Source organism: Ictidomys tridecemlineatus, chromosome 1 (assembly GCF_052094955.1).
Source record: "Ictidomys tridecemlineatus isolate mIctTri1 chromosome 1, mIctTri1.hap1, whole genome shotgun sequence".
Lineage (NCBI taxonomy): Eukaryota > Metazoa > Chordata > Mammalia > Rodentia > Sciuridae > Ictidomys > Ictidomys tridecemlineatus.
In genome coordinates, this window is record NC_135477.1 from 240,077,498 (window position 1) to 240,088,198 (window position 10,701).

Below are 10,701 nucleotides of genomic sequence, written 5' to 3' on the forward strand. Positions count from 1 at the left end.
GATAGTGGACAGTTCTTTGTGAAAGTGCAGGAAATTCCATCATGCAAAAGCCGCACAGAGCTGTGGTATGGATCGCTGCGAGGGTCTGTCTTAGGTTTCTTCTCTTCTTAAAAGATGACCATCTTCTCTGAACCTCTTTCTATTTGATATTCTGTAAGCATTTGACACTTTTGACTGCCCCACCATGTCTTAGACTCTGTTTGAGAACAGAGTGCTTTAGGATACAAGGGCTTTAATGATTCTGTTTCCCTTTTGGACCACTCCTCTCACTCTTGTCCTGGCTTCTCTAAACAATATACCTGGACCTTATATCCCAGTGCCCTCACTAAAATAAAACTCAAAGCTGAGTGCTTTCTCAGTCTCCACTCTTCTAAACATACCAACAAACGTATTCATTCTTAGTGTTTACAGGTCACCTTGATTTCTCCATGAAACTCTTTCACAGAGCTGCAACTCCAGTTGGGTCATTTGGGCTTTCTATTGGCTTGGCAGATATTTCATGAGCTCCCTCATCGGCATCTCAAAAGCAACATGGCAGACACAAAAGCACATATTTTTGTTCTCTGCCTCATCTTGCACATCATAGATCAGGAAGCACCATCACCATTCTCGTGAGTGAGCAGATAAACTATTTGCACATGTTGTCAATTTTACCTCCACAGTTTCTAGAAAGGTGATGTTTTAACCCTATTTTGGTTATGAACTTCTTTGAAAAGCCAACACAGGCGTGTGTCCTTGTGGTGACCTTGAGCAGGACCTTTTCTGATCTCCCAATGGCCGTGCCTCATTTGTGCCCAGTCTATGCTTCTGACAGTCAGTTCCCAGATAATTCCGTCAGGTAAAGGAAGGATAAGGCACAGGTGTCCTGGGCGACTCATGGTATTTTGACTGAATGCTGTGATTTGAATGTCTCTTCCAAAATTCATGTTGGGATTAATTGCAGATGTGATCGTATTAAAAGGTGGATCCTATAGGATGTGATTGAGTCACGAGGGCACAGACCTCGTTAGGAATCAATGCTACTATTGCATTTAATCACAGGAGTTGTTTCCTGATGAAAAGGATGAGTTTAGCCTGGTTATCCTGCTCGTCTTGCACATGCTTCTTGTCCTTCTGTCCTGTAATAATGAAACACAGAGGCCCTTGATAGATGCTGGTGCCATATCTGTGGATTTCCTAGCTTCCAAAACCATGACCAAATAAACTTTTATTGTTTATAAATTATCCAGTCTGTGGTATTTGGCTATAGCAGCAGAAAATGGATAAGACATTGCAAGATATCCCAGTGGCTTTGCTGAAATTTTCTTAGGCAGCACAGCATTCTAAAGGGCATCACAAAAACTTAATTTTCTTTTCCTTCCTCCTTCCCTTCCTATCTTCTTTCCCTCCCTCTCTGAGGACTCTCAACTCCATTATCTCCCACAAGTATTTGCCCTAAGAAATGTCTTGAATGTTTAATCCCATCTTGGCACCTCCTTCCTGAGGGGTGCAGGCTGACACCATCCCCCCCGTTAAATTCACAGTGCACTCCTGCAACATAAACTCACAATTTTTGAGGTTTACACAGTCCTGTGGTCCATCCAAGGGCCGGGGAGTGGCTGTGGGGCCATCATGCCAAGACCCTGCCCTGAAACCTGCCCTTTCCTGTCCACTATCACCTTTCCTCTAACCGACTTGTCCTTTCTCTTGGGACTTAACCCAGTCTCATCGATCTTTCCCTTACTTTCCACTCCCTTCTTTATTAAACTTCCAGAACTTTCTTCTAAAGAGAAACAAACCCTATTTGCGTCGCTATCCTGTTCACAAACACTCAATTCTTGCTGTTACTTATAGGACGGCACATTGGTCAAGGTTGCCTCTGGTCTACCCATCCTTTCTTCTTCCCAAACTCACCCCTGCAATTCAGCCACAGGTGTATCTTGTCATCTGTCATGTCGCTCCTTTATTCTAAAATGATGGGTTCTGCTAGATAAAAATTCTCTTCCTGTAGCTGGTTATGGTGGCACACAACTGCATCCCCAGCTACCCAGAAGACTTAGGCAGGCAGATCACTTGAGCTCACAAGTTCAAGATCAGCACAGGTAACATAGCAAGAACCCATCTCAAAAATTCTATCCTCCTTCTAGTCCTAGTTAAAATGCCACTTTCTCCCGGAAGTCTAGTTTCTATCTTTAACCCATGTTCACCATATAAGGTATTGTGAGGAGCTGTCTTACCAACCACACCGTACATTCCACCAAAGACCGTTGATGAATCATTTCCTCCCCCCAAATTGCCTTGACCTTAGCAAGTTCTCCATAAATATTTATTGACTTGAGCCACAGCTGAAAAGTCTTGCAGAATTAACTCAAAACTCATCACCCTGGCATTTCAGTCCCTGCACATTATGGCCCACACAGCACTTTCTCAACTCATTGCAAGGCCATCTTCCAGAAGCCTCATGCAGTGATAGCTTTTGTGCCATCAAATTGACCATGACCTGGTATTTGGGAGTCAGCTTCAAAAACCAAGAGAAGATCCATCCTATTAGCCAAACTTGTGAGAATGATATAGAAAGCCAAAATGACAGTTTACAATTTTACAATCAGAAATTCTTGTTGTAGAAATTAGAACACTCAGAATGTCTATGATCAGTAATTTTCTCTCTGTGGGCAAATCTAAGAGGAATGTAAGTTAAAATCAAAAGAATGCTTGGTGAGTACAGAAAGAAGAAAAATTGGATTAATTTAATGTTTAATAACCCCATTTATTAATTCATTTGTTCATCTAATTGAATATCTATTCAAGCACTCTGATGCCAGGCTCTCTGCAGGCCATGCTTTTTACCAATGAGGACAGAAGACTACAATCACCAGGGTAAACTTCCTCCTCTCTGCCAGGGCTTGATGGCACTCCCAGATCCCATTTGCTTGATTCCTAAGAATAACTAGTCTTAATTTTTCTTACTTTTTCTGATTGTTTTCTGTATAGGTGTTAATTTCATATATTCTCTTATAACAATACAATCCCTGGTTTGGGGAGTAGCTCAGTAACAATGGTGCTTGTGTATCTATGCTCTGACCCCTTGTGTATTGGCAGGCTTCTTCCTGCAGCTCCTGGGGAAGAATGCTGTGGCCTCTTAACTATCCTCCAAGCATCTTCCACTTGTCACCTTCATAGAAAGCCCACCCAGGCCAGCCTGCTCTATTTTTCCTGAAAACACACTTTACTCAAGTTTGCCATGGTGCCATCTTGCTGCCTGGAAATCCACTTCCTCCCGTACCTATCTCTCCAAAGCATCCTCACACTCCAAGAATCAGATCAGATTGCAGTTCCTCCTGCAGCCGCCTCCTATCATTCCATCCCATCTGTTAATGCTATTCTCCTTCCAGGCCCTCCCTTCTCAGAAATCTCATTCATACTGAGAGCCACGTATTGATCACTTTACTGTGTGTTTCTGGGATTTCATTTAACCCTCTATTGAGTGCATATCATGTCTCATCAGCTAAATTATACACTCTTTGAAAATAAAGATTTTTGCATTAAAAGTTCAGATCACTGTTATGCACATGCAGAGAGAGGATGACCTTCCCTAATATCTCCTTCCTGAGACCCGCTGCCATCGTAATACTGCTCCTTCTAGACGGCTCCTCCTGACCAAGCCCCTCCAACGGTGATGATCTCCTTCTCTGTGGGCCTTTCTGCCACAGTCCAGCAGCAAAACCTACTGACCCCATCCTCTGCCTCCTGCCCGCCTCCTCTGTCTTGCCCCTATTCTCTAGCGTTTCCATCCATCTTAGCAGCCCCCACCATCCTTCTCAACCATATATTTCCCACCCCCAATCAATTCCATGGGGAACCATAGCCTCCGACCTAGAAATTTTAACTTTGGGCATCACATGTTCAACCCCATCTTTACCCCAAACAAAACTCTGTTCTTGCTGAATGTGCTGCCTTTAGAGCACCTGCTCCCCTCCTTCCTTCTTAATCCCAGCTAAGGGGGAATCACTGCTGATGACTCCAGAACTATAACAATAATTGCCTCTCTCATGGGGCAGAAAGTTACTGGATCTTCCAATCAGGACAAGGCATCCAGCTCCGTTGACTTGCAGGAAAACTTCTGGGTTCTGACCCCCAGTGATCAGCACCTCAGCCAGCACCCAAGGAGCGGACTCTGGCTGAACTTAGTGACAGCAGGAATTCTGCCTTAGGCCATGGGTTCAGACCAGGGGTGCTCCATCACAGGTACAGGTTACATGACTTCACGCACTGGGAGGGGGTGAGAACTGTGCATGGCCGCCTCCTGCTTCTCTTGACTTTGCAGCTGCATTCAAGATTCAGGGTGCCATGATTTGGATATGGTTTATCCCCCAAAGATTCATATGGTGATTTCCTGGGGGTTTGTGCTAGAAGATGGAGGCTTTAAGGGGTAGGGCTTCACAGAAGGCAATTATATCATGGAAGCTCCACCCTCATGATTAATGTTGTCTCAAGGGAGTGGGTCAGGTCTGGCAGGAGTGGATTAGCTCCTAGGACTGGTTGTTATAAGAGAGAAACTGGCCCTTCCCTAGTCTCTTGCAGCTTTGCTCATACACATGCCCCTTCCGCACATGGTCAGTCCTTTTCTGTTTCTCTGCTATGGTGTGAAGCAGCCAGGAAGCCCTCACCATAACACCAGCACCATGCTGTTTGGGATTTCCAGAATCATGAATCAAACTTTTTTCTTTTTATATTACCCACCATCAAGTATTTTCTTATAGCAACTCAAAGACAATAAGCAAGCAAGAAATAGATGAACTCAAAAAAAGATATAGGCAGAGGAGAAAGAGTAGGCTCTGAAGATTCCATTGTGGAAGAAGAGAAATAAAGTGGAAACTTGTTCCATTTTATCCTTACCTATCCCAGGGGACACCTTCAGTCAAGCTGTTCTCTAAACAGTCCTACCCTAAGAGCCCAGAAGTGGCTGAATCAATAGTACAATTGTTGTACTTCCTGGTCTTTTGCTTAGGGAAATTTGAGGCTCAAAGATGAGACTTCTGAGCCAACAGGCAGCAAAGGTTTGTTGCCTTTCAAGGATGTTCTGATCCCATGAAGGCAAAGCTGCTCTGTAGATTCCAGCTGGCCAGGGGGCTCTGCTGCAAACCTATTTGATAACTGACCCTCTATTACTTCTCCCCATGAGTCATACCGTAATGAGGACCTCAAGCATAAGATTTTAGAATCAGGGAAATTGGCAGACATCACTGGGATATCCAGTGATGCACATCTCTACCAACAGCATTCACGGTTTTGAAATGGTCTGTCCATTTTTTTCATTTGAAAAAAATATATATAGGACAAAGTTACTGGACATGGTGCTGCACTCCTGTAATCCCAGAGGCCCAGGAGGCTGAGGTAGGAGGATTACAAATTCAAGGATAGCCTCAGCAATTTAGCAAGGTCATAAGCAACTTAACAATACCCCATCTCAAAATAAACAATAAAAACAGGGCTGGGAATGTGGCTCAATGGTAAAGCACCCCTAGGTTTGATCCCTTTTACCCCCACCCCCCCAAAAAAAAGACAAAGTATTAAAAACTTGTCTGGAGTCACACTGCTAGTAAGGCAAAACCAGCGCCTGAGACTGGTTGTCAGATACATAACCACTACACAATATCATCTCCATAAAGGCTGAAGATATTTCTTCTTGTTGCTTTGTATTCTTTTAAATCTATTGTAATGGACATCTTCTGGGGATAGAGCACTCATTTCCGTAGGTTGGAAAGTAGAGAACCCTAAATATTGTTGACACCCCCTTGTTCCTATTCTTTCATTGCTGAACAAAATCAGAGGATTCCTCCCAGCAGCAGCTGTCATGGTGTCACCCCAGCTCAACTTACACAGTTTCAAAATCCACTGCTCTGACCCCCCAGGCCTTGACGAGGGGCCAAGGTGAGGAGATGGAACCTTGGTGTGCCTGCACGGCTTTTGTCACACTAACTGGGCCCCCTCCTCTGTGCACAAATGCACAAAGCAGGGCTTACAGATTTGCCCAGCGGATTCCACCCTGCACGTCCCCACAGTACTGCCCATCTTCTTGCACAAACACATCTTCCCAAGCGAGGTGTGTGTCCTGAGTTTCCTCCATTGCCGCTTGGGCAGATCCTTCTTGATGGAAATCCTAATGCCAGTGGTTTCTTGTTAGTCATTGTGCAAACCAAGCTGAGCTTCTGTGATACAAATTTTGTTGGAAGCCGGAAATTTACTTTATATCATACTTTGTGCAAATTGCTGCTCTTAAATCAACCTTTGTTTTTTTCTTTCATTCCTCCCTACCCATTATCCTTTTATTTTTAGTCTGTCTTTGGGGCAAACCTATTTTTCTTCAAATTGTAAAATCTGCTCCCTGGCAAAATATTATTTGATTTTGAGCTTACAGATGCATTTCATGATCAAATTTAATACATATCATGAATGCCCTGGAAAATAGCATTTAGCCAGTTCTTGATTGAGAACTGTTATAAATATATAGTATTTGATTCTAATATGACAATAAGCTTCTAGGCCCAGAATTTTTTATTCTGATTACAGACTCCACATTTTTTTCTGGCTCCAACCACATCTTCAGCTCTTTTTGAGACATTCTTTTCCTCTTTCTATTTCTCTATTTGAAGAGCAGAAAAAAACCAGATTCTCATTCTTGTTGTAAAACCCTGGTCAAGAAGAGTCACTGAGTCTGACTAAGGGTTAAACATGTGGTGTTCTCTGGGGCAGGGTTTCTTAAGTGGGGCTCTTACTTAGGTCTGTGTCAGGACTGCATTTTGGAGAGTTGAAAATGAAAGTGGATAAGTGGGATACCGTACTCCTAGTAGCCCCACAGCCTCCCAAGGGACAAAGATGACCTTTTGTTTACTGACAAAAGACAGGACTCCTAAAAGCCTTCATCTAATTGAGGCCTTTCCTTGAAACGACCCTCATGTTTCTAGTGACATGTGACACAAAGGACAGGAACATAACATATGGCCATTACAACTCTCTCAAGCTCGATGTCGGTCAACAGAAGGGTAAATAACTTATATCCGAAGCCAGATTCTTCTGGATTTACTAATATGGCATTCCAATTCCAACTTGAATGGATAATGTTGGGCCTAGGAAAGATCCCTCAGACTTCTTTTTCTCTTGGTCACCTGTTATGTGTCTTTCCTGGCCCTGTTCTCAAAGTTTTTCATTCAAAGTAAAGGTTGAGGATCCCATTTAGGGTCCTCTTCTCAACCCTGTAGCTCCCTCCCTAAAAGATCTTCTGTGAATATCTTCACAGCTAGAAATGTATGGCCCCAAATTCTCCAAATTACATTCCATAATGAGTACACACTTCTGATTCAGAGCCCTCCAGTTAATTAATTACAGGACCCAACTAAAATCGTTTTTGGCAGATGTTGTCCAAAATGTAATTGGTTCATATCCAATTATCTCATAAAACAGGTAAATTTATTTAGAAACTAAAGTAAGTACATCTTTCAATTAATGTGTCTTGGCAGTATCAAACTGCTTTGATCAAAACTGTGTTATCAACGGGAACATTATCTGGGTTTTATATGGTCATTGAGGGGAGCTAGTAATAACTGTTCTAAGAGTTTACAAGCCCAGAGCTGCTTCTCATGCTCTATGATGTAAATCTTGCACAGCTTAATTAATCATCTTTTAAAGGACCAGAAAAGTCCCAGAACTATTTCCTAAGAACAATCCTAGCTTTCTGTACCTCACCTCCATGCAGTGGTCAGGGAGCTATCAAAGAAAGTAGATAACATACTTTGACTACGCACAGTTTTTAAAATATAATTCAATTGCCATCAGGGCATTTTCTTTCTAAATGACATAGTTTCATCATCAATGGACACTAACATAAGACAGTGTCCAAAAACATAACTCTAAAGTATTGACTAGCCAATGCTTATCAAGATGTCAGGTCAAGATAAGTAATATTGATGGGTAGTTATTTAAAATATATGAGATATATATTGTCATATATTTGTATATATATGTGACTATTATCATATATATGTGTGACTCAGTGCTACACAAAGCACATCCTTTGATCAAACTTGACACCAGAAGGCACATAACTGAATCATGTGAAGGCTGCCTCTGCAGAATTGCTTTCCCCAAGCTGTCCTGCAGGCACTAAACCCTTGGCTTTGATCAAGAGACACTACAAGAAAGTCCCTCAATTTCAGATGGTGCTTTACTGTAGGAATATTGCTTGAAGACATTGCCCTGTTGGTCACTCGGTGTCTCCTTTATGATCCTACTGTGAAATGCACTTTGGTCACATAATCTATAACCACCTAGAGAGACATAGACTGTGTTAAAATCATGGTGTCACCTACTCTGGGCTGCAATTATAGGTAGGTTCTGTCAGCCTGGATAGCAATGTAGTGGTGCCTGGAGGAGCTCCTTAAGTCAGGACTTTATGGATCTATTAAAAAGACCAGCGGGAGAGATACTCTTCATACAACACAGTAAACTCAAACCTCACTTAGTTATGATGACTTGTAATTCTGGACAACAGGGTCATGGTATCAGTTACCAGACCTGACTCAAAGGCTGGGTGGGGGACTTGGGGAATCTGTTTGTTTTCTATCTCCTCTTGCCTTGTTCCACTGCCACTGACAAAGGCAGTCTACATTGTTCTTACCCCATCTGAATCTAAGGTGGAATTTTTTTTTTCTTTGAAGAGTGCTTTCCATGGGATTCTGTCATGCCCTTACTCAAGTGGGCTTTACATGCAGCCTCAGTGATTGCAATACCCTGCATGTGCACTCTGCTAATTCATTAGGAACCCAGGATAGCAAACTGCCTCTTTCCTTGGTGTCCCAAGCCCCTGAACCATTAAGGCTGGTTGTACTTATCCAACACTCAGGGAGTGGCAGAGTTTAATTCTGCTTCTTTTGCTTTGGAAATCAATGTTCTGCTTAATAACATCCTGGGCCTAAATTTAAGGGACCTGAGGCAGTCCAGTCCCTGGCTACGTCAATAGTGAACAGCCTTCTGGATGCTGCAACTCAAGAAGGCTCTTGAGTTGAATGATTTCATTCAGGGTGCAGTAGGAAGAGTCAGGGCTTTAGTACCTTTGGACTTAGCTTTGAATCCTGGCCTTGCCCTCATACCACTGTGTGACCTCAGGCAAGGAAGGTAACTTCTCTGAGCCTTGATTTCTTCATCTATAACTAGCTCTTGGTAAAGTTGTAGTAAGATTGCAAATTACTACTTTTAGAAGGGGGAGGGAAGAGGCAAAGAAAGCAGTAGAAGAACAAATGGCAAGAGATGTATATTTTTAAATGAGGATGAAAAAGCACACCTCCCCTTTTCTCCTTTGATTCTCAGGAAACTTAGACATAAACTTGACATTCTATTTGAACAATAAAATGGACATAAAATTCCAGCATATAATTTTGAATGTTTCTCTCCCCAGCATCTTTTGTTCCTACTTTCCCTTATCCCTGGATCCTCATATTTAGAGTTCATTATTTTGTATGGCATTTTTTTTCCATGTGACTTTGAGCTTTGCCTGAGGTTTGGAGGGTGTCTAGAGTCTTTTATGGATTGAGATGTGGTATGTATAAATATGCACATTCAGAGGTGTTGCTGTGAGCATTTTTGTGGCACTAGGTAATAATATAATCCATAAAGCTCTCTTCTTACTTAATCCTCGCAATGACCTTGAGACAGACGTTATGAGCCCCACTGCCGCGTTGAGACAACTCAGCCCCCAGGAGAAGCCTTCCTCAGATCACTTAACCTGCCCCTGGAGTTGGAATTTGATGCGTGACCCATGACTTTTGGATTCCAACCCAGAGCTTTTTCTTCTGCCTCTGACCTCCCTCTCCACAGAGCCATTAGCCCCTCGGGATTGCTACTGGGCCATAAATAACACTGATAACAATAGCACCATGTGTCACATACCTGCTGTGGGCTGGTATCTTACATGCATTGTTTGATTTAATTCTCCCAGTAAGCCAAGATGCTGGGCGGGATGGCATTGTCCTTAATAAGCCATCAGCTATGCAAAGGCAGGCTCCCCCAGCCACACGCCAGTCAGGGGAGAACTAGGGACTGGAATCCAGCTTAATGCCACTCCAAAGCCTTTGCTCTTAACCAGTACCCTGCAAGGCCATCGGTACTGTCACCGAGTGACACTTCCTGGGGGTAGAGCTCAAAGAACTTTAGGCTCGTGTGATGTCACTGTGTGGCCACGATTGAAGCAGACAGTAGCAGCAGGTGATCCCTGCTTCTCTGACCTCTCTCCAGAAGGAAGGCCGTGCTGTGCGGGCAGCGGATCGCCTTCACCACTAACCTGCTGCAGTGCATTAAAGTCTCTGGCCTCTGTGATCCCCTTCGGATCTGTGAGAAAGGGTCACTGTCTCAGGCTTTGTGTCCCAATTCATGCTTTCCTTTATGTTCTACCTACGCTCTGCGGTTTTCTTAACATTCTCTTTGCCACCTGTTTTAAGAACTTGACATAGATGGTTACTAGCAGAATACACATACTAGTACTAGGCCTTGGAAGCATCCTGGAACTGTTTTTGGAAGTCTAATTATTACCTTGAAGTCTGTTCTTTTTATCTTTTGAGATTTATTCATCTTTTAGACCCTTTTACCTTAAGATATGCTTTTAGGTTACAATAAACAAGGCTAACTATTTCTGGATATATTCAAACGGGGACCGGCTTTTCTTTTTCATCT